At 45.2% G+C, this 23,527-nt stretch overlaps 1 protein-coding gene across 2 annotated transcripts in view; it reads right to left on the bottom strand.

The window, feature by feature from the left end:
* The window catches only part of Ptafr (platelet activating factor receptor), a 29,054-nt gene extending 5,527 nt beyond the window's left edge, over positions 1-23,527 (bottom strand). The window contains exons 1-2 of one of the 2 annotated variants that reach the window (XM_076565320.1): positions 23,353-23,527; positions 21,996-22,242 (exon numbers count right to left, since the gene is read on the bottom strand). The gene's annotated coding sequence lies outside the window, so the exon portion shown is untranslated. Of the gene's footprint in view, positions 1-18,924; positions 19,065-21,995; positions 22,243-23,352 lie in introns of those variants that run through there. The other variant, XM_015994484.3, reaches the window with a different exon arrangement.

Below are 23,527 nucleotides of genomic sequence, written 5' to 3'. Positions count from 1 at the left end.
AGGGTAATGCACTCATTTGCAGAAAAACATATACACATACACTAAATAATTATAGAAAAAACGTGTGGTCAGGATCTCAAATCCATTTGCTTTCCCATCCATCCATCCATCCATGCATCCATCCATCAACAAATATCTCTGAGCACCGACTCACATCAGGCATACTGAAGAGCACAGCAAAGTAGCTTTGCCTTCAAGGAGCTTATGGTCTCCTGAGGGAGAACAGCTAAAGGAATTAGACAGACGGCCGCCACACAAGGAACAAATGGAGCGCTTAGGAAGAACAAGAAGGGATCTGGGGAAACAGGTGGCACTTTGTGAGAGCCTAGAGGACGAAGAGGGTGATACAAACATTCCAAGCAGAGGATGTGCACGGAGCCAGGACTGAAGGAAGCTACCACATGTTGTCCCTTGCCCTGACTTCCAGCTCTCCAGAGGCCACTCTGCTTGCACCCTGGGCCACGTTCCCACCAGTCTCCAGCTAGAGTGACTTCTCTGGAAGGACTTCAGACCTATCTAGACCTCACAGTTCCAAAATACTCAACCTCCTGCCTTGAACTCTCTCTCTGTCTGTCTCTCTGTCTCTGTCTCTCTGTCTCTGTCTCTGTCTCTCTCCACCCTCCTTCTGAATGCTGGCAGAACCCAAGGCAAGAACCATGAAGCTACATATTCTGGTTAGTAGTCGCCCCCAACTTGACACAATCTAGAGTTATCTGAGAGGAGATCTTCCATTCAGAAATTACCTAGATCAGATTGGCCTGTGGAGTATGTCTATGGGAGATTGTCTCAATTGTTCATTGATGTAGAAAGGCCCAGCCCACTGTGAGTGATACCATCCCCCTAGGCAGACGATCCTGAACCCTATAAAAAATTAGCAAGCAGCATCCTCTGTGGTTCCTGCTGCCCTTCTTTGGCTGTGAAGTGAGTTCCTTGGTTGGAGGTAACGCTGTGGGGAATAGGTAACTGCTCTCTGCCTTCAGTTCCCTGATGTGACTTTCTCCAGTGACAGACTAAGTAGGCCAAGGAAATCCACTCTTCTTCTACATTGTTTTTGGTCAGAATTTTTGTTTGGTTGGTTGGTTTTGTTTTGTTTTGTTTCCAGACAGGGTTTCTCTGTGTAGCTCTGACTGTCCTGGAACTCACTCTGTAGACCAGGCTGATCTCAAACTCAGAGATCCTCCTGCCTCTACCTTCCCAGTGCTGGGATAAAAGGCGTGTACCACCACAGCCTGGCTTGGTGGGAATGTTTACCAAAGCATCAAAAAGGAAACAAGAACAACCCCATCCCCCATTCCTTTCACTTGGCCAGTTTCATCTCACGATTCAGACCTCATGTGAATTTCAGTTCTTTATGGAGGCTGAGCCACCTGTGAGAACGAAAAAGCTGTCTCTTCAACATTTATTCCCAGGAACAAAAACTACCGCATGGGCCTTCCGAAGGGGAACACTTGAAAGAGACTAAATACATTTAAAGAAACTATAGGATGTCATTGAAATTTTGTTGAGAACATTTTTTGTCCTTGCTCTATTTAGCATGATAGTAATTTATATGTCAAATATGTGGGTCTCAGAATTCCTGATAAATCAGAACAATTCTCTAACATTTTAAAAAAATTTATTCTGAGTCACACTATAAATTATTCTGCTAATGTGAGAATATGATTTTTGTTGATTTTTTTTTTTTTTTTTTTTTTTTGGATTTTCAAGACAGGTTTTCTTTGTGTAGCCTTAGCTATCCATGGAACAGGCTGGCCTTGAACTCATAGAGATCCACCTGCCTCTGACTCCTGGGATTAAAGGCATGTGCCACCATGCCCAGGCTGGCCTTGAACAGGATCAAGTGAGCCTCTTGCCTCGGTTTCCAGAACAGATGGGACTGTAAACACAAGCCATCCTATCTAGCAAAGGACATATTTTATGCTGCTTCCCCAGAAACAAAATTGCCAACTTCTGCTCTCCAGGGGTGTTTTCCATTCCTAAAAGTAGTCACGCCATAGCAATTCACTAAGGGTAGACTGTGGGAATAGGGGGTCAAGGATGAGACCATGTAGACAGGATTTTTATAGTAACACTAAAACACTGCTTTTCTTTTCGTTGTTCTTGTTGTTATTGTGTTGAGACATGTCTCACACCATAGCTCTTGCTAGGCTCAAATTCACTAAATAGCCCAAGTTGGCTTGGCTGGGCAATGGTGGCGCACACCTTTAACCCCAGCACTCAGGTGGCAAAAGCAGGTGGATGTCTGTGAGTTTGAGGCCAGCCTGGTCTATTGTAGATGAACAGTCTTATTAAATAAGAAACACAGAGCCAAATGCAGAGTTAAAAGCCCAAGAGGTCAGAGCAGTAGCTGAGAGCTGAGACTTAAAACCACCTTCTTACGCTTCCTGCTGCTGCTGTCCTTCCCCTCAGCAAGAGACCTACTTCCTGTGTATCTGTCTTTTTATTGACTTTCTGTTCTGCCTTCTCATTGGTTGTAAACCCAACCACATGACCTCCTCGTCACTGCCTGTCTATACAGACCTCCAGGTCTGCTATGGTTGGTATTGAGATTAAGGGCATGTGTCTCCATGCTGGCTGTATCCTTGAACACACAGAGATCTGTCTGTCATGTGATTGGGATTAAAGGTGTGTGCCACCACTGCTCGACATCTGCTATGACTTGCTATTAGCTCTGACCCCCAGGCAACTTTATTTCTTAACATACAAATAAAATCACATTTCAGTACAAATGAAATATCACCATAGTCTATAGAGTAAGTTTCAGGACAACTAAAGCTACACTGAGAAACCCTGTCTTGAAAAAAAAAAATAGTCAGACTGGCCTTGAACTCATGACACTCTGTGGAATATTCATTTATACTGTGTGAATATATATCACTGTGATTGATTTAATAAAGGAGCTGACTGGCCAATAGCTGGACAGGTACAGGTTAAGCTGGACTGGCAGACAAAAAGAGATCTTGAAAAAGAGGAGGAGTCTCGGGAGTCTTGAGGAGATTCAGAGGAAGCAGGAGATGAATTTGCCATACTGAAAAAAGGTACCAAGCCACATGGCAGAGCAAATATAAGAAATATGGGTTAATTTAAAATGTAAGAATTAGCCGGTAACAAGCCTAAGCTATTTGCCAAGTATTTATAATTAATAATAAGTCTCTATGGTTATTTGGAACCGGCTGGTGGGACAGATAAGTCTGCCTACAACACTCTTCATGCCTCAGCCTCTCAGGTGATGAGACTACATGTGTGAGTCATTATACCCAGCTACCATTTTCCTTTTTCACTATATCCCATCTGCACTGACAGTGCAAAAGCAATGGTGAGCAACTGTCAGTCTCCTAAGCACAGATTCAGTGAAATCAACTTAAACAGGGAAACACTGACTTCTTCACAACCAAGGACTTGAAGAATAAAAACAGATAAACAAATATTCAGCTGATTTTGGTGGTGTATGCCTTTAACCCCAGCATTGGGGGGGGGGGCAGAGGCAGGAGGATCTCTGTGAGTTCAAGGCCAGCCTGGTCTACAGAGCCAACTCTAGGACAACCAAGGCTACACAGAGAAACCTTGTCTCGGAAAAAAAAAAGGCTGAGGCAAGAGGATCAAGGCCAGTCTCAGTTGCATCAGGAGTTTGAAACCAATCTAGGCTACTTGGGCTCTGCTTCAAACAAACATATACACAAAAACCACAATACTAAAAAAAAATGCATGCAAATATAAATACTTAATAGAATTCTTAAATGTCTTTGATAAATCAAGAAAGTTATTATTATTTTTTTTTTTTTTTGGTTTTTTAAGACAGGGTTTCTCTGCATAGTTTTGTGCCTTTCCTGGAGCTCACTTGGTAGCCCAGGCTGGCCTCGAACTCACAGAGATCTGCCTGCCTCTGCCTCCCTAGTGCTGGGATTAAAGGCGTGCGCCACCACCTCCCAGCCCAAGAAAGTTATCTTTTTAAATGTTTTTATATTTATTTATTAAGAGTATGTGTGCCTGTGCATACAAGTACCACGGTGCCCATGAGGAGGTCAGAAAACAACTTTTGTAAGTTGGTTCTTTCATTCTACCACATAGGACCCAAGAATCACACTAAGGTCATCTAGCTTGCCAGCAGGCATGCTTACACCTACTGAGCCATCTGGTCAACCTGGAAGTTATCATTTTTACTAAATCTTAAGCATTAAGTGTACATCTTGTTATTACTCTTTATATGAAATGGATAACATCTACAGAGAAACCTTGTCTCAGAAAAAAAGGCTTCTGCAGAAAACAGAACTATAATATGGACTTCCAGAGAAAAACATCTATGCAATAATTTGATCTGTGAGCTGAGCTTGGCTCTGAATCACCCTGGCAGAGGAAAGAAATATACAACTATATATCTGACAATCCAGGCATGATGGTTCATGCCTTTATGCTGTGGGATGTCCTGTATGCTGTAAATATATGTTGCTATGATTGATTAATAAGTAAAACACTGATTGGCCAGTAGCTAGGCAGGAAGTATAGGATAGGTGGGACAAAGAGGAGGAGAATTCTGGGAGGTGGAAGACTGAGGCAGAGAGATACTGCCAGCCACCACCATGGGGAGCAGGATGTAAAGTACCGGTAAGCCACGAGCCACATGGCAAGGTATAAATTTATAGAAATGGGTTATTTTAAGATATAAGAACAGTGGGCTGGAGAGATGGCTCAGAGGTTAAGAGCACCGACTGTTCTCCCAGAGGTCCTGAGTTCAATTCCCAGCAACCACATAGTGGCTCACAACCATCTGTAATGAGATTCGGCACCCTCTTCTGTATTCATAATAAATAAATAAATCTTTAAAAAAAAAGATATAAGAACAGCTAGCAAAAAGTCTGAGACATTAGGCCATACAGTTTATAAATAATATAAATCTCTGTGTGTTTGCTTGGGTCTGAGGGCCACAGGAGCTGGGCAGGAACAGGATAACTTCAGCAACAAATGGCACCCAATGGGTTGGCAAGAGTTTTCACCTAAAACCGGAGAAAGAAGATTCTAAAACAGAGCTAACAGCTTCCTAGTTGTCTCTCTCAAGTTAGTCACAGTCTGTATGCTTGAGCTACTATATGGTGGGTTTGTGGCGTGAGCCCTTGACCTGCAGTATGGCGGTAGTGAGGTTTCTCCAAGCCACACATTATGCTGCTGCTGTGTGGTGGATTTAGCCTTTGCTGATACATTAAAAAAAAAGTTTCTGAGATACACACTGTTTGGATAGAAGAATAGCTCCACTATGGCTCCCAGTGCTGACGGTGAATTATCTCCACTTATCTCAATTAGTTGAAAAGCTAAATTGGGCAGCCAAGACTTCAGTACTAACCACTGCAGTTTAAAGCAATAGTTACACAATAAGACAGATTCAGATGGAATAGGACTTTAAATGGTTTACATTATGTGTAAAAATGTATGTAGGCTTGGAAGAGAGAAGAATGAATATAAACAGTAATATAAACAAATAATTTTAAAAAATAAAGTTTTTAAAAAGACAGTAAAGGTAGTATAAAAAATAAGCTACATAAAGATGGATATCACACAGAGAATCTGGATTATGTTGTCTTTGGGATTTTTAACTGAAGAGAGACATTTGATTTTAAAGGCAGATGTGTTAAACCATATGTATATTTTAAAGGTACCTTGACTTCAAAATTTGGATCTAAAGATATGTTGCTTTGAAAAGGAGGCTCCGCTTTTGTTTCCACAGAACCCAAGAGGCTATGGATTTGTTCCAGATTAAGATACATCAGGTTTGACCAGCCAAGACCCTCTGAAAGGTCTCTGATGACACTATGGCCCAGATGATCCAACATTCAAAACGGTTTCAAGGAAACTGGATCAAACAGTACAGCCTCACAGACTACCCCATAATCCTAAAATTTTCTTTATGTCCCCATAAGAATACAGTGCCCTCCTCCAGCAGGAAATAGTAAGAGAAGCTATGCCCAAATTCTCATTCTTTGGAGATGGAATTGGCTCACTCCTTCTCTAAACCCAAGCATATTGCTAAAAGAAAGGGTTGAGAGATTCTTCTGTCCCATATCAGAAGAGCCCTCTGGTGTGGAACAGAGAAAAACCAATATTTTTATTTAAAGCAGGGTGATTATAAAAGCAATCTCTTTCTAAAGATGAAAAGGGGATAGTGTAGATGTGGTAGGATGAAAGGGTAGATTAATGAACCTACTTTTAAAGAGCAACTTGTTTAAAATGTTTAACATTGCTATAGATTTTAGTTTATTGATACAAGTTTAAACTTAATTTTGTTATACTGTATATATATTTCTACTCTTGTTTGAAGTATTATGCTTATGTAACTCATTTAAATTGAAATGGATAATTTAAAAAAATACAGATTAATAATTGGTCTTCTATGGTAGTCAAACTTATAGTCATGTTAAGTTTTCTAGGTATACATAGATATAATTCAATTAGGCAGGTAATCTTCAAACACTTCAAAGACCTACATAATATGGCATTTAAAATGTTTTAAAAATTTAGACTTTCTAGATAGTGAGAAATGTCTGCACCTGACAGCACCAATTTACTTCAGAGAGGTGGATGGTCATTGAAGACACTCTATATGGAGTTTATCTTCACCTTGGCAAAAATAGCCATTTGGGCAAGAAACTGTTCTTGCCTGGACTGCTTGATTGACTGGACATGCAGGACCCATAGGAAGGTGACCACTAACTTTGCTTGGCAAAATGGTCCTTCAGATTCCTGCTTCACAGAGAAAACTGTCAAACATTCTACAGGACACACATACACAAAAAGTGCCTGAGAGACTCTAGCCCTGTGGGCTGAAGACAGATGCCCTAACTTTACAGAGGAACTTTGGATGACTGTCCAGGCTGCCAGCTGCCTCTCTCTACTCTTGCAAGACTCCCGAAAGTTGCTTGTGTCCTTCTTCTGTTTCTTGGGTAACATTACATCCTTCTGAGGTCTTTGATGTAGTTGAAGACTAGATAGTTATAATTTCCTTAGTTATGATAAGAGATAAGTTAGATATAAAACCTTAGACTCACAAGTATTAGATAGGATATCTTCTTTAATTCTGCCAAATACAAATAGACTAGATATTATAAATAGACTAGACATTATAACTATAATTCTTGCTTGATAATTGTTTTTGTTATATGTAATTTTACTATGTTAAAGTTAAAATCTTCCTTTAAAAAAAAAAACAGAAAAGAGGAAGTGCTGTGGGATGCCCTGTATGCTGTAAATGTATGTTGCTATGATTGATTGATAAATAAAATGCTGATTGGCCAGTAGCCAGGCAGGAAGGATAGTGTAGGCAGGACAAGGAGGAGGAGAATGTTGGGAGGTGGAAGGCTGAGGGAGGGAGATTCTGCCAGCCGCTGCAATGAGGAGTAGGATGTAAAGTACCAGTAAGCCACAAGCCACGTGGCAAGGTATAGATTAAGGTACCACAAAGCAAGTTCAAGGCCAGACTGGGCCACATGTGATCCTTTCTCAAAGAGAAAAATTAAGAAACTACTTTTATGATTTTTGATACATTGTCGAGGATGAGCTAGTTGGAGTAATGGCACATGCCTAGACCTGCTCCAAGTTCAAGGCCAGCCAGGACTACACAGTGGGACCCTGACCCAAAGCAAAACAAAGGAGCTGTTAAGAGTGGCTAAGAGTGCTTACTGCTGCAGCATGAGAATGTAAGTTTGGATTCTAGCACCCATGAAAAGGCTTGGTATGGTCCTTCTGTGCAAGCCTGTAATACCAACAGTGAGGGTTGGAGACAGGGAGATTGCTGGGCTTGCTGGTTGCCAGAAGAGCTGAAAACAACAGGAAAAAAAAGTGTCTCCAGGTTTTGTAAGAAATGATAGAAGACCCCAACATTCTGCTCTGAATATACACAGGTGAGTACACCCGCACACATGTGCACAATACTATGTACACACACACACACACACACACACACACACACACACACACACACACACATACACACACACACACATACACACACACACATACACAGGAGCATGCTCAAAGTATAAAAAACAAGCTAAGGTCACCCATGCTCCTATAAATAAATAAATCTTCACCCTTGCATGTTCCTGTGAGCAACCCTAATGAAAGTCACTGGCTTATCAAAGAAACAAAACAAACAGAAAACAGACACATGCTTTCAGGAGACTAATTGGGATGGAGAGCAGATTAATGGAAGGAAGACGGTAATGGGGTGAATATGGTCAAAATGCATTAAAAAACATGCACGAAATACTGTAATATTTTTTCTGAGACAAAGTTTCTCTGTGTACCCCTGGCTGTCCTAGAACTCGCTCTGTAGACCAGGCTAGTCTCAAATTCATAGAGATCTATCTGCCTGCCTCTGCCTCCAGAGTGCTGGGATTAAAGGTGTATACCACCACATACATGACTTAATAAAAAATATTTTTAAAGTCAAAGAAAAAAATCTTCAGTTATCTGAAAGATCCCTCTGAGCTCAGGGGTAGAGCAGTCACCCTGTGTGTGCCAGGCCCTGAGTTCCATGGCGAGCACAAGAAAGGAAAAAAAAAACAAAATACCTCCTTTTACCAGCACGCATCTGTGTACCAACCGTTTCCTACCAGCAAAGCCGCTTGTCACCACACCGTGAATGTGGAAGTGGTTATGAAACCCCAGCTGTCTCTTATTTAATTCAACATTAAAGAGCTTTGTAAACAATGCCGCTCTTCCCCCTACACTGTCTGTTTCAGGAAATCCAGTTTTCTGTAAAAACGCATTATTTATGTTAAGATAGAATAGTTTGGGTATGGTTTGGTTTTTTGAGTTGTTTTAGAAAGTCTTAGCTGTAATTTTTTTTCACCCAGTACTGGAGCTCAGACCTGGGGTCTTAGACACGCTAGGCAAAGATCTCTAATGATAAGCGGTGTCCCAGCCCGTGTACTAAACAGTGGTAGGTATAACCTATTGCTCTCCAATCAATAAAGACGTACCAGAGACCAGAAAATGTGCATAGCCCTGGTTCATAGTCTCAGCCCCTCTCCTTTGGGGTCAAGATGGCCCTTTGTCTGAACCTTTCCTCTGTCCTGCTGGACCCCCTGACTGTGTGGCTCCTGAGGTGGGAAGCATCTTTGGTCTGGCTTTATCTGGGAAGGGCAGCGAATGGGAGCACTCCACAGCTGGGCAGCTCTTGGCATTTTGCATCTGTAGAGAAGTCGTTCCGTGTCCACCACCCACACAGGAAGTATCTTTGTTCTTTTGGGTCTGGGCTCCAGTAAGTGGGACAATGGTGACTGTCTCTAGAAAAGTCTCCAGTCAGAGGGCTAGCTCAGGACCTTGTGAGCCCTGCCCTGTGACATGCCTGCCCAGGTCTACTGAGAAAGCCTCAGGCTCAGTGAGTGAGGCACACACTGGATGTGCCAAAGGACGCACTGAAACTTTGTGTACGGACCTAAATAATACTTCAGTGCAATTGTTTGTCCATAGTTGGGGTGAAATCCAGGACCTTGCGAGTGCTAACCAAGCACTCTACCTCTGAGCTGTGCCCCAACTTCTCTTTAGCTCTTTTGGTCCCACTAAGGTGTCCAGGCACTGAACTTGGGATTCTGACTTGCTGGGACCACAGGCCTACAATACCATGCCCCACTCACCATATGCTTTAAATATTGATTGCGTGTTTGGTTTTGTTTTAAGACAGGGCTTCTCTATGTAGCTCTGGCTGTCCTAGAACTACTCGCTCTGTAGACCAAGCTGGCCTACAGAGATCCTCCTGCCTCTACCTCCCGAGACTGGAGTTAAAGCTGCACGCCACCATGTCTCCTTCAGATATTGATTTCTATGCTGTTTCCTCACTGAGAGCAGAGACGGAATCATTTTCATGTCTTTACTCAAAGTGTCTGCAGCCAGGAAATGAATAAACGAACCACCAAGCCACTGACAACGATTTCAAGGTAAATGTCAAAGAAAAAAGTGTCTGGTTTTTCTGGGGAGGCAACTGATGGTAAAATGAAATGGGAAGAAGGGGGTTTCTCCAACCACAAAGACACCATTTGCGTCTGGTTCATCATTTCTTTTTTCTTTTTCTGTTTTGATTTTTCAAGACAGGGTTTCTCTGTGTAGCTTTGGTGCCTTTCCTGGAACTCACTCTTTAGCCCAGGCTGGCCTCGAACTCACATAGATCTGCCTGCCTCTGCCTCCCGCATGCTGGGATTAAAGGTGTGCGCCGCCACCGCCTGGCGGTTCATCATTTCTTTACTTGCTAAATGGCTTTAGGCAAGTGATGTGATTCTCAGAGCCTCTGTCCCTTCATGTGAAAAAAATCTCACAGTGGGAACTCAGGCTATAGCTCAGTCAGTGGGGTGCTGCGGATTTGATATGGGAAACCTTAGATTTGATCTCCAGCACCACATCAACGTAGGCATGGTGATACACACCTGTAATCCCCACACTTGGGAGGCAGAGGCAGGAGAATCAGAGAAGCTCAGGGTCATCCTTAGCTACATAGCAAGTTAGAGGCCATCCTGGGCTAGGAAACCTGTCTTAAAAAAAAAAAAACTCACTGGGAATAGTGCACACGCCTTTAATCCCAGCACTAGAGAGGCAGAGGCAGGTGGTTCTCTGTGAGTTCGAGGCCAGCCCGTTCTACATAGTAAGTTCTAGGACAGCCAGGGCTATTTAGAGAAAGACCCTGCTTCAAAACAGCAAAAATAAATAAATCTCATGCTTCTAACAAGCCCCACCGATGGTAGTACAAACGGGATAGTACAAACTGGCTAAAACCAGGCCTGAGCCCAGTTGGTCAGGCCGTCCTTCCTCTCCCAGATGCCTCATCTGTTTGGAGCCAGAGGAAGAAATGCGGGTATCCACAGACCCGGGGACTCTGGTCCACATACCAGCTCTTCCCAGCTTCAGACAGTCTCTAGTTCATGCCAGCACAGCTTTCAACAGCTCAGGAAGTCATCTCAGCCTTAGTCTGTGGACAGGGCTCCTGGCAGGGCCCAGTCCGCTGCCTCTTGCAGTGTGGCAAATAAATCTTTCAGTTAAAATTTTTTAAAATTTAATTTGAAAATGCAAGCTGGGAGAGAGAGCACAGATACTTAGAAGGAGAAGGAGGCTTGAACCACTCAGTTTAACCTTGGCACAGTTCCCTGAAGGGTCAAAGCTGAGTAACTGCCCAGGCCCAGTGCTTAGATGGGGGTGGGGTAAATCATAAATGTTCTTGAAAACAGAAGAATCTTGCCATTTGTATCTTTACCCGGTACCCACTGGAAACACTGGCAGCCCTCAGGGAACCTGAGAAAAGGGTTCCTTCCCCACCAGGACAGTGAGAGGGGAGGCACCGGCAGGAACTGGCCAGAAGAAAGAATGTGCCAGTTAATGCCCCAGCATAGACACCGGGCTGTAAAACTGAGTTCACTGTCAGGCCAGCTCGTTGTTTTGTGAAGTCAGTTGAGGGCAAGAGTAGAAATGTCTAAATATTTATAAACTGTGAATCAGACACGCGCAACTTCACTCACAAATCTTGCGGCTCCTTGCAGACGCTCAGGCCTGAAGGTGCATTCACCAACAGGGCGAGGACTAGACACTGCATAGAGAGGAAAAGCACAGACCTTCCATACAGGCACCACCACTTGGAATCAGTTACCCCTTGCTTGGTTGAAAGTGTTGGAGCAGACCCTGAGTCTGCCCACCTCAATCCAGGACACCAGACGCCCTTCACTAGGGATATCTGAGGCATTAGTGTTTAGTTGGAATCATATATCTTCTGCAAATCAGCTTTGTAAAATAGGTTTATACTCATTATACTAATTTTTTTTTCTAGATGAGATGCTTATTATTTCAGGAGAGAATATGAGATTAGGAAAGAAAACAGATCAGTCTATTTTCACAAAGCTGGGAAATGACAGGCTGGGACTCTCCTAAGCTATGCTGTGGCCCCTGCTGGGAGGGGCCTTGACTCCCTTGACTAACTCCTCACACACTCACAGATCTACCCTAAGGCCTGGGAAGTGTTCAAATACCCATTAAGAATCAGGCGGGACAGAGAAAAGCCACCATTTACAAATGGCACCCAACATGGGCCACAAACCCACGACCCTGAGATTAAGAGTCTCATGCTCTACTGACTGAGCTAGCCAAGGCTTTTCTGTCCTGTCCTGTCCTGTCCCACAGCCACTTGTAAATTATCATTCAGAGGCTTAATATTACTTATAAATGATTGGCCTATTGCTCAGGCTTATTACTAACTAACTCTTACAACTTAAATTAACCCATTTCTATTAATCTATATTTTGCCACATGGCTGTGGCATTACCGGTCTGTTGGCATCTTGCTCCTTGGGTGGCTAGATGACAACCTGACTCCATCCTTCTTCTCTCTGTATCTCTGATTGGATTTCCCACCTGGCTCTTATCCTGCCTTGCCATAAGCCAAAGCAGCTTTATTTATTAACCAATGGAAACAATACAAATTCACAGTGTACAGGAAGACATCCCACAGCATTTCCCCTTTTCTATCTAATCAATAAGGAAGGTTTTTAACTTTAACATAGTAAAATTACATATAAGAAAACAGTTATCAAGCAAGAATTATAGTTACAATATTTAGTCTATTTGTATTTGGCAAAATTAAAGAAAATACTCTATCATCTATCCTATCTTTGTGAGTCTAAAGTTTCATATATAATTTATCTTTTATCATAACTAAGGAAAACTATAATTATAACTAACTAGCCTTCAACTCCATCAAAGACCTCAGAAGGATATAATATTATCTGAGTAAACAGGAAGTGCATTGTAAGCAACTTCTAAAATTCTAGAAATGACAGAGACAACTGGCTGCCTGGACAGTCACCCAAAGTTCCTCTGCAACATTGGGACATCCATCTGCAGCCTGCAGGCCTAGAGTCTCTGGCAGACTTTTCTGTGAAGCAGGAATCCTGAAGGACCATCCCACCTTGTTTTGGCAAAGCTCAGCAGTCACTTTCCTGTGGGTCCTGCATGGCCAGATTATACAACATACAGTCAAGCAGTTAAGGCAAAAGCAGTTTCTTGCCCAAAAGGCTAATCTTGCCATAATGAAAGCAAATTCCTATGGAGTTTCTTTGATGCCCATCATCCTTTTATGAAGTAAATTGGTGCTGCCAGGAACAGATGTGTCTCGTTGTCATGAACAGTTCAAATTATTAAGACATTTTAAATACCATATTCTGTAGATCTTTGAAGTGTTTGAAGATTACCTATCTATCTGAATTATATCTATATATACCTAGAAAAACTAACTAACATGATTATAAGTTTGACTATTATAGATGACTATTAATCTGTGTTCCTTAATTATACATTACATTTTTAAATGAGTTACATAAACATCTTAAATACAAGTAGAAATATACATACAGTGTAACAAAATTGACTTTAAATTTGTATCAATAAACCAAAATGCATACCAATGTAAAAAATGTAAGATTAACAGTTGTTTTTTAGATTAAAGTAGATTCAATAATCTACCCTTTTAACCTATTATTTCTCTATCATACATTTCTATATCATATCCCCCTTTCTTCTTTTAGAAAGAGATTGACTATGACCAATAACAAATTGTAACCAACTCCCTAAACAAATATAAACATCCATAATCTATTTTTGGGAATGTGGGATTAGATTTCTAGACTACTTCCTGCTAATTGGAGGTGCTGGTAATCTTTGGGGGACTCTGAGAAAATTTAGGATTATGGTCAAGTCCTGACTGGAGTAGTCTGTGAGGCTGGATTATCTCAGCCAGCAGCCTTGAAGCTATTTTTGATGTTGGATCATCTGGGCCATTTTTGTTGGTGTCTGGTCCCCTTGTTCTGAAAATATACAAATTTTTAAAGGTAACATACATATCTGTATTAATACAAATATAAACTGTGCATTGTACACAAGCCGGTTAAAGATATTTTTTTTTAATATCTGAGCAGGTAAAATATATGTCATGTGTCTTGTAGTTACTTTAGGTTTATTTATCCATGTCTGTAGTGTAGCTACTTTAGGTTTATTTATCCATGTCTGTAGTCAGGATTTCAGGGGGTCTTCCTCAGTCAAATCTGACCAAGGATCTTTGTTAAGGACAAAAATCCCAGGGCTAGGGCCAGAATTAGCCAATTCTCCTGTTTGCTGGGGACCCTACCTTGTTTCATGACTGCGCATGTGTATATGAAAGTGTAGGGACTGTGGAGCTGGAGAGATGGTTCAGAGGTTAAGAGCACTGGCTGCTCTTCCAGAGGTCCTGAGTTCAATTCCCAGCAACCACATGGTGACTCACGACCATCTATAATGAGATCTGGTGTCCTCTTCTGGCGTGCAGGCATACATACAGGCAGAACATTGTATACATAATAAATAAATAAATCTTTTTTTTTAAAGTGTGTGTGTGTGTGTGTGTGTGTGTGTGTGTGTGTATGTGTGTGTGTGTCAGAGGTCAGCTGCTCTGAGTGTTGTTCCTCAGGTTCAGTCTGCCTTGTCTTTTGAGACAGGTTCTCTCACTGACTAGTCTAGGCCAACTCACCCGTGAGCCCCAAAGACAGTTGTGGCTCTCTCCAGAGCTGGGATTATAAGCATGTGCCCCGTGACTGGCTTTTCTTCATGAAGACCAAGTTCAGGTTCTCATGCGTGCAAGATAAACCTTTGACTCGGCTGAGCTATCACCCCCAGCTTCCCTTTCGATTTTCTTTCCTCTTTTTTTTCCTGTTTGTTTGTTTATGTATTCACTGTGACAGGGTCTCCCTCTATATCTCAGGCTGGTCTCAAACTCACAGCAATCCTCCTGCCTCAGCCTCCAAAGTGGTGGGATTTCAGATGTGGCCTACCATGCCTGGCTAAATTTCTTTTCTTCATATGCCACATGATGTGAATTAAAACGTGTCTATGAGCCGGGCGGTGGTGGTGCACACCTATAACCCCAGCACTTGGGGGATGGAGGCAGGAGGATCAAGAGTTCAAGTCCCAGCCTGATCTACATAGCAAGTCGGAGGCCAGCCTAGATTGCACAAGACCTTGTCTCAAAAATAATTAATAAATAAATAAATAAGCCGGGCGGTGGTGGCGCACGCCTTTAATCCCAGCACTCGGGAGGCAGAGGCAGGCGGATCTCTGTGAGTTCGAGGCCAGCCTGGGCTACCAAGTGAGATCCAGGAAAGGCGCAAAGCTACACAAGAGAAACCCTGTCTCGGAAAACCAAAAATAAATAAATAAATAAATAAAATGAAATAAAATAAAATAAATCAAAATCTTTCTATAGGGTCTTGTTACCAAACTGACAAACTCCCTCCACACAATACCATTCACAAATTACTAGATTGTTCTAGGAGCAGAAAGGAATTTGTATGCAATGGCCAGTGGAGAAGGGGCATTCACACTCTAAAGGGACTGTCTCTCCCAGCAGACTTGGAGCCTGAGTGTTTGCTGGGTGGGTGGGCATCTGTAGCCATCAAAACCTTCCAGGAAGGAGGTTTCCAGGAACCTTGGAGTCCCTTCTTCTCTGTTTTGGACATGGCCCCGCTCTTTCACCGCAATTGGTAGGGATTTCTTTATTGTCACAAAGATCCCAAGGTTGTCTGGAGTGCCAACATGGCGTCCAGACTAGCTGTCTGGAGCCCCCTGCTTCAGTGTTGAAGGGCCTGTGGTAATCTGATGGTCAACAGCTGGGAGCATGTGGTCGCCAGGCTTTGGCTTTTTTGCCAGCAAAGCCGTGTCAGATTGGCTGGGCAAGACGCAGTCGGTATTTTCAAGGTTCAGACTGGGGTCGGTAGTTTTAATGGTCAAGGTGCTGCTCCCCTCACTGTCCTCGCGGGGCCCGCCCTAGTAAGAAGCAGCAAAGCCACAGGGCCCCCCACAGGACCCCCCACCAGCCAAGAAGCCTCCAGGGTGACCAGAGGGGGCGTGGTTGGAGTCAAGGAGGCAGGACTCTGGGCTCAGTGGTGCTACCCACCCTGAGAGAATCTCTCCCCCATTCGGAGTCTCGGGAGTTTTTATCTGTAAACTGGGGTGTCCTGCCAGCCTCAAAGCAGGGCTGTAAAGGGGGAGTGAGGTCACAGGAGGTGGAAGGTGAGATGTTTGGGAGACAGTTAACACGCTTGGTAAACGGAAACGGGCTTTATGAGCTGGAAAGGGCTTCGCGCAAATTACTGACATATTTCCTAGATCAGCCAGCTGAAGTCTTCTCCAAAGCTGATGGAAGATCCCCACTGAACACCCACCCACAAATACACACACTAGCACTGTGGTCTCAGCCCTCCTAATGCTGTGACCCTGTAATACAGTTCCTCCTGTTGTGGTGACCACCCCCCAACCATAAAATTATTTTCATTGCTACTTCATAACTGCAATCTTTCTACTGTTATGAATTGAAATGTACATATCTGTGTTTTCCGATGGTCTTAGGTGACCCCTGTGAAAGGGTCATCCAACCCCGTAAAGGGGGTCATTAGAGGCCTCTCCCACCCTCATCATTCAAAGAAGTGGTTGCTCAGGGCAATTGTGCTGGGGAACTAACACCTGCTCTTAGGAACTGGTTCGATTCTGGCTGTAGACTCCTGTCTGCAGAGTCCACCCAGCAGGGCTCCCAGACTAGCACAGCCATCTTCCCATCCTGGGCCCAAGCTCCGTTCACTGAGAGGCCCTGTTTGGAAAAGGATGGGGTTAATGACCTTCAACAAGACCTTGTCTGCAGGCCAGGAGAGGGGAGGTCTCTAATTCCCATAAAAATATAAAAAGATGGAGAGGAACTAGGAGGAGTAGAGGGAGGGGAAATTGTCAAAGATAAGTAAAAATTAATTCAAAAAAATAAAATAAAACAGATGCCATGCCAGGGGCACGTCACATCTCAACAATCAGGAGGGGAAATTCACCCACGAGCCAGCCACATTTAGTCATCACTGCCAGAGACTGAATCCTTTGCCCAAGCCATCCCTGATCAGATGGAGTGACCCAAGGTGACTGATGTAAGGGCACAGCTGGCCTGTGGCTCACTGTCCATCCCAAACAAGCACAGTTTTGATGGTACTGTTTTTCCATCTACTTGGTACATATGATTTGGGGAGGGGAGGTGTTGGGAGTCTCATGTAGCCCAGGCTGGCCTTCAACTTGCTATGTAGCTAAGGCTAGCCTTGAACTCCTGATCCTACTGCCTCTGCCTCCCAAGTGCTGGTATCAGAGATGTGCTCACCACACCCAGCTCAGTGCTTTCCGGAGCACGTGTTATGCCAGACCCTGCTAAGGGTGAGAAGACACAGGAACAAACGCATCGTTCCTCTTGGGGCATTCGCGGTAATATCTCTGGTATCAGCACTGGCGGTGACGGTGACACCGGTGACACCATGTTCACACTGCCCCATTGTCGGCAAAGCACATCCCACGCCTTTGTCCACCTCTTCACAAACCTACAAGGTCAGAATTTTAAATCACAAAGGAGAAAAGTGAAGCCACTCAATTGCCCAAGGCCCCAGAGTATAAGCAAAACTTAAGCCACAGAAGGCCCAGGCCAGTCACCTCCTTTCTTTCTCTGGGTACCCAGAGGAAGGGATTCCCTCTTCTCTCGCAGACGCTCCCCCAATGCCCCCAGCATACTCTTTGGGACTTGACCATCTAGAGCAGAACTCCTGGTCCTTTATCCCTCATTAGTGAACAAGACCCACCCAGCAGCTCTGGCTTGTCAACCTCACCCCGACACTTCCTGCCCGTGAGGGATGGCCAGCACCACACTAGGCTCTGTCCCCGACACCTGAGACTTAACATAGCCACTGTTTGCGGGCCTAGTTCTTTGTACCAGTGACCCAGTTCTCGTCCTCATCCTCTGGGGAAATGCAGAGGTGAGTGAGGTCCCCGAGTACTCAACCTTGTCCCAGACCCTTTCACTCACCCTCCCCCTGGAAAGTCCGCCGGGGAGATGGCACAGAGAGGGTGAACAACTTCGCCCAGGTCACACAGGGAGTGAAACAAATGGCATTCTGCTCAGGGAGCTCTAAGTAGCTGCCTCTCATCCCTGCCATTGCCTCCCGGTGAGGAAGGACACACTGGCTCCAGCTTGGTCTCAGAAAAGACAAGGTCCCTGGAATGTTCCGCCCCAAGAAACTCTTCCTATGTCAGATCTGACGACAGGCCAGACATGCCAACAGCTCAGAAGACTGCAAGAGGGTTGAAAACCAAAGCTTGGGACTGGAGAGATGGCTCAGGGGTTAGAGCATTGACTGCCCTTGGAGAAGACCCAGGTTCTATTCCCAGCACCTGCACGGTGGCTCACAACCAGCTCTAACTCCAGTTCTAGGGATCTGATCCCCTTCTTCTGAACTCCAAGGCACCAGGCACACACATGGTGAACATACACACATGCAGGCTAAACACTCATACTCATAAAATAAATCTTTAAAAAGGGAAAAGAAAATCCCAAGACTTGCCTGCCTGTGCTACACAGTGAGTTCAAGGCTAGCCTCTGCAGTTTGCAAGACTGTGATGTAAAAAGCAGAGGTTGATGGGATAACTCAGTGTAAAGGCACCTGTTGTTGAGCCTGAAAACTAAAGTCAATCTCCAGGACGTAGATGGGGGAAGAAGAGAACTGACTGCCACAAGCTGTCCTCTGACCGACACACGTGCGCTGTGACACACACACACACACACACACACACACACACACACACACACAATCAGCAAATAAACGGTAATAACAATAAAAGAGGGCTAACAACAGAGCTCCGTGGTAGAGCCCTGCCCAAGCATGTAAGGTCCCGGGTCTGGCCTGTTGCACAGCAGAAAAGCTCTTTTTAAACATGAAGCTTGGCCTGAGAAAGATGCCAGGACGGGTCTTTAAAAATCCAGCCACCCGCCCGCTTTAGTATGGCCCGTGACTTTGGCCTCCTGAAGACGTCTGTGTAGGGTTCTCCCTTGCCCGGCCAGGACTGGGACCTTCCTCACCTGTACTGTTCACCCGCAGACTCCGCAGACTCCGCAGTCCCTCCGGGTCTGAGCCCCAGAGCTAGTCTCCGTTGTAGCCCGGCAAATGCAGAAGTGAGGAAACAGAGAGCGTGTTGCTGCCAAGTCACCCCCCGGGAGGAAACAGAGTGACCCGGGGCCCCTCCAACGGATGCCACAGGAACCTCCAAGCTGAGCCAGCCAGACCAGAGTACTGCAGAGACTTCCTGCAGAGCGAGCAAGGGGCAGAGTGGGTGTAAGCTATAGCCACTGGGCCAGGGTGTGTGGGGAGGGGAGGGGGGAGGGAGGTGAGGGAGGGGGAGGGAGAGAGAGAGAGAGAGAGAGAGAGAGAGAGAGAGAGAGAGAGAGATGACAAAAATAACCAGTTAGCACAAGGAGGAGGGTGAGAGTGAGTCAGGAGGAACGGAGAGGGCAGGAGAGAGAGATGGAGGGAGAATAACGGATGCAAACAGAAATGCATGAGAGGAATGAGATGGGACAGGGACGAGACCAAGGGATGACAGGAGAAAAGGATGAGCTATAGACAGAGTGTGCCGAGTGTGCGTGGATGAACGTATGAGTGTGTGTACCTCTGTAGAGAAGAGAGAAAGGGAGAGGCCGCTAGACTAGGAAAAGGATGAGGAGAGAGCTGGAAGTACAGCCCTGCTCATTAAGACTGGGCAGGGCATCCCCGGTGACCAAGAAGCATTGGGTCCAAGAAACCCGTGGGAACACGGACGGATGGACGGAGCCACAGGGCTGGAGGAAGGGGAACTTCTCAAGTCCCTGAGCCAGAGGCTAGCTGCAAGTGAGGTCATGGGAGTGAGGGTGAAGAGGTGTGGGCAGCTGGGGTCGAACACCAGTGAGTCTGTGTGAGACTGAGAGTTGGGTGAGGGCTTCCAAGCGCACAAATGAGCGAGAAGCCGGAGCCCCTCGCTTTGGTTTCCCTCTGCTGAGCATTCATTAATTCAGCCAGCTAACCTGCATACACTGAGCAGTCGGCACCAGGTCCTGTGACAGACACTAAGGACACAAGCCCCTCAGGGACCAGTGGACCCAACACCTTCCTGTACACTGTGAGAAACTGAATTCCAGAAAGGACCAGGGTCAGTCTTACAATGACACATGGCGAAACAGAGCCAAGAGGGCAGGGCTTCTCCACACACTGCCCAACCCCAGTTCCAGAGTAGCTGGCCTAGCCCCTGGCTGCTGTTCAGATCTCAGGGATATTGCTCATCAATGCTAAAATGGCTCCTTACAGGCCAAAGCATCATTAACATGTGCTTCAGCCCCAAGAACTAACACACCTGGGTATGTGGCGCACGTGTATAATCCCAGCACTTGAAAGGTGGAGACAGGACGATCCAGGGTTCAAAGTCATTCTTGACTACATACTGAGTTCAGAACTATTTACCCAGCTGTATGACTTTAATCCCAGCACTCGGGAGGCAGAGCCAGGCAGATCTCTGTGAGTTCAAGGCCAGCCTGGTCTCCAAAGAGAGTTCAGGACAGCCAGGACTACACGGAGAAAATCTGTCTTGAAATAAAATAAAATAAGTTGGAGAGTAGTAGAGGAAGACACTTAACATCCTTCTTTGGCTTCTGTATGTGTGTGCATGGGTTTGCACATGAGCACACACATGTACATGAGTGGTGTGTCTGTGTGTGTGTGCATGCACATTCATATCCCAAGAGAATTTTCCAAGGAACTTCACAAGCTGACTGCTTAAATCCCAAGTGAAAAAACAAAGGTCCAAGAATAACCAACGACTTCCTCAAGAATGAACATGCACATGCCAGGAGGTATGATAAGTTTCTCCCTAAGGTATCAAATCTTAATACAAAGTTACATCATTCAGATGTGATCTGGCAAACGATCAGCAGAGATATTGTGCCAGTTGATGACAATTTGTGTGTTGTATCTAGTGAGTGGTTATGAGATCTATCTGTGCATGACAAGGGTGTGTTGTATGTGTATGTGAGGATATAGGGGGATGTTATGGGTTTTTTTTTAAGTTTTTGGTTTTCGGGGGGTGTGTTGTTGTTTCGAGACAGGGTTTCTCTGTGTAGGTAGCCCTGTCTGTCCTGGAATTAGTTCTCTAGACCAGGCTAGCCTCAAGGTCACAGAGACTCAAGGTCACAGAGATCAGTCCACCTCTGCCTCCTGAGTGCTGAGATTAAAAGCATGCATTATCACAGCCTGGCTATTTTTAAATTCTATTTATTTTAAATCATATGGTTTTGTGTGTATAGTCTGTGTGTGTGTGTGTGTGTGTGTGTGTGTGTGTGTGTGTGTGTGTGTGTGTGTAGGGATATCGGATCCCCTGCAGTTCTAAGTGTTTGTGAGTCACCTGACATGGGTGCTAGAAATTGAACTCAGGTCCTCTGCAGGAACAGCACGTGCTCTTAAGGCTGAGCCAGCTCTCCAGCCCAGCGTTTTCTTTTACTTTTTCTGTATTTATTTTTGGTTTTTCAATACAGAGTTTCTCTGTGTAGCCCTGGCTGTCCTGAGCTCTCTCTGTAGATCAGGCTGGGCTTGAACTCAGAGATCCACCTGTGTGTGTGCACAGGCGCCTTCAAAGGCTAGAAGAGAGCATCAGATTCCCCTAGAGCTGGAGCTGCCAGCCATCTGACATGGGTGCTGGGAACTGAACTCAGGTCCTCTTCAAGAGCAGTATTTGCTCCTAACCACTGAACCACCCATCTCTCCGGCCCTGATTTTTTTTTTTAAATACTCATGTAGCTCAGTGACCTCACAATTGCTACAGAGCTGGGCATGACCTTGAGCTCCTGATCCTCCTGCCTCTATCAACTTCAGACTTGGGCCCACACACAGCTGAGGCTGCATTTTGTATGATGTGTATGAGAGAAAGTTGTGTGTTCATTGCCAAAGATCTGAGGGTTGAGAGGATGTGGGATGTGGTGTGTGTGTGTGTGTGTGTGTGTCCATCAGGGGGACTAGTGAGGGTAAATTAGACATAACCTAGCTCTGAAGACCCATCCAAAGCCCAAGTGGTTCTTTGGGTCAGACACACAGACACACCTGAATCTCATTCAGACCATCTGCTTCTTACCTGAGCCGCGGTGAGGATGCTGGCCCAAGAGGTGACAGAGCTGGGGTCAGGGAGCCGCCGAGAGCCCGTTTCCTTGAGAGCATGTTTCCTTGAGGATTCCTCAGAGCTCAGGAAGCAGGGTAGAGAATGACGGAGAAGTAAGCCAAAGTCAGGCCCAGACCCAGAAGTATGACTCACTCCGTTCTGCCCTCCAATCCCCGGTGTTCAGGGACGTCAGCGGGAATTCAGGGAAGCTTGCCTGCCGGCTCTGTTGAACAAGCAGGGCACCTGAGGCCAGGAAGCTACCTCCTTGGGTGGAGCCCAACCCCAAGGTCACCAGAAATGCTCACACCCAAGCAGACTCAGTTCAGCCAACACTGGGCCCTCCTAAAGCTGAGCCCCTCAGGAAGAGCCAGGCCTGGGAAAGCAGAAAATTAAAGAATCCTACTCCTTGTCGGAGGACAAGGGCCCAACCTATGGAAGGTTCCAGCATTGTCCTCAGGAGCCCAAACTTCAACAAGATGGACTCAAATCCAGCGAGCCCCACGATAGAAAAGCCCCAAAGCTGACTACAGAAGACACTTGTCTGAGGGGACACACCAAGGATCACAGATACCATAGCCATTCTTAGCAAGGAAGATTGATAATCTTACCTTTGGGGATGCCTAGCCTGTTGGGAGACATGCCTGTAGTCTTTTGTTTTGTTTTACTCTTATTCCTTGGGGACCCACCACCCGGATCCCAAATAAATATACACAGACTTATTCTTACTTATGAATGCTTGGCCTTAGCTTGGCTTGTTTATAGCTAGCTTTTCTAACTTAAATTATCTATCTTATGCCTCTGAGCTTTTACCTTTCTTTGTTCTATATCTCCTCCTATCCTTTTCTCCTATCCTCTCCTGCCTAGCTATTGGCTGTTCAGCTCTTTATTAGACCAATCACGTGTTTTAGACAGGCAAAGTAGCACAGCTTCACAGAGTTAAACAAATGCAACATAAAAGCATGCAACACAGCCCAGCGGTAGCGCACGCCTTTAATTCCAGCACTCGGGAGGCAGAGCCAGGCAGATCTCTGTGAGTCTGAGGGCAGCCTGGGCTACAGAGTGAGATCCAGGAAAGGCACAAAGCTACAACAGAGAAACCCTGTGTGTGTGTGTGGGGGGGGGGGATGGGGAGCAACACATCTTTGCATCATTAAACAAACATTCCACAGCATAAACAAATGTAACACATTTAAAATAATATTCCACAACACATGCCTGCCTTCTGAAGAGCTCTTAGTCTAATGGAAGCAACAGACCACAGCTCCCACAAGAGCCAAGGACTTGTCTGAAGTTCCAACTTCTGCACTGAAATTTACCCCCTCTTTCCTCCTACCTCTTCACCAAATAGCTGACTAGACTGCCAAAGGCATGACTAGTTGCCTGCATGTTGCCTTTCAAGGGGCAATCTCTTCTTCACCAGAGGAAGCTGAGGCGTCGTTGACATCATTACTGACTCAAATGCCAAGATCCTCACCCTAGCTCACTGGCTGTTCACTGTACCTCTGCCC

The sequence above is a fragment of the Peromyscus maniculatus genome, chromosome 2, assembly GCF_049852395.1.
Source record: "Peromyscus maniculatus bairdii isolate BWxNUB_F1_BW_parent chromosome 2, HU_Pman_BW_mat_3.1, whole genome shotgun sequence".
NCBI classification, from domain to species: Eukaryota; Metazoa; Chordata; class Mammalia; order Rodentia; family Cricetidae; genus Peromyscus; species Peromyscus maniculatus.
This window is presented reverse-complemented; position numbering and strand designations above follow the sequence as displayed.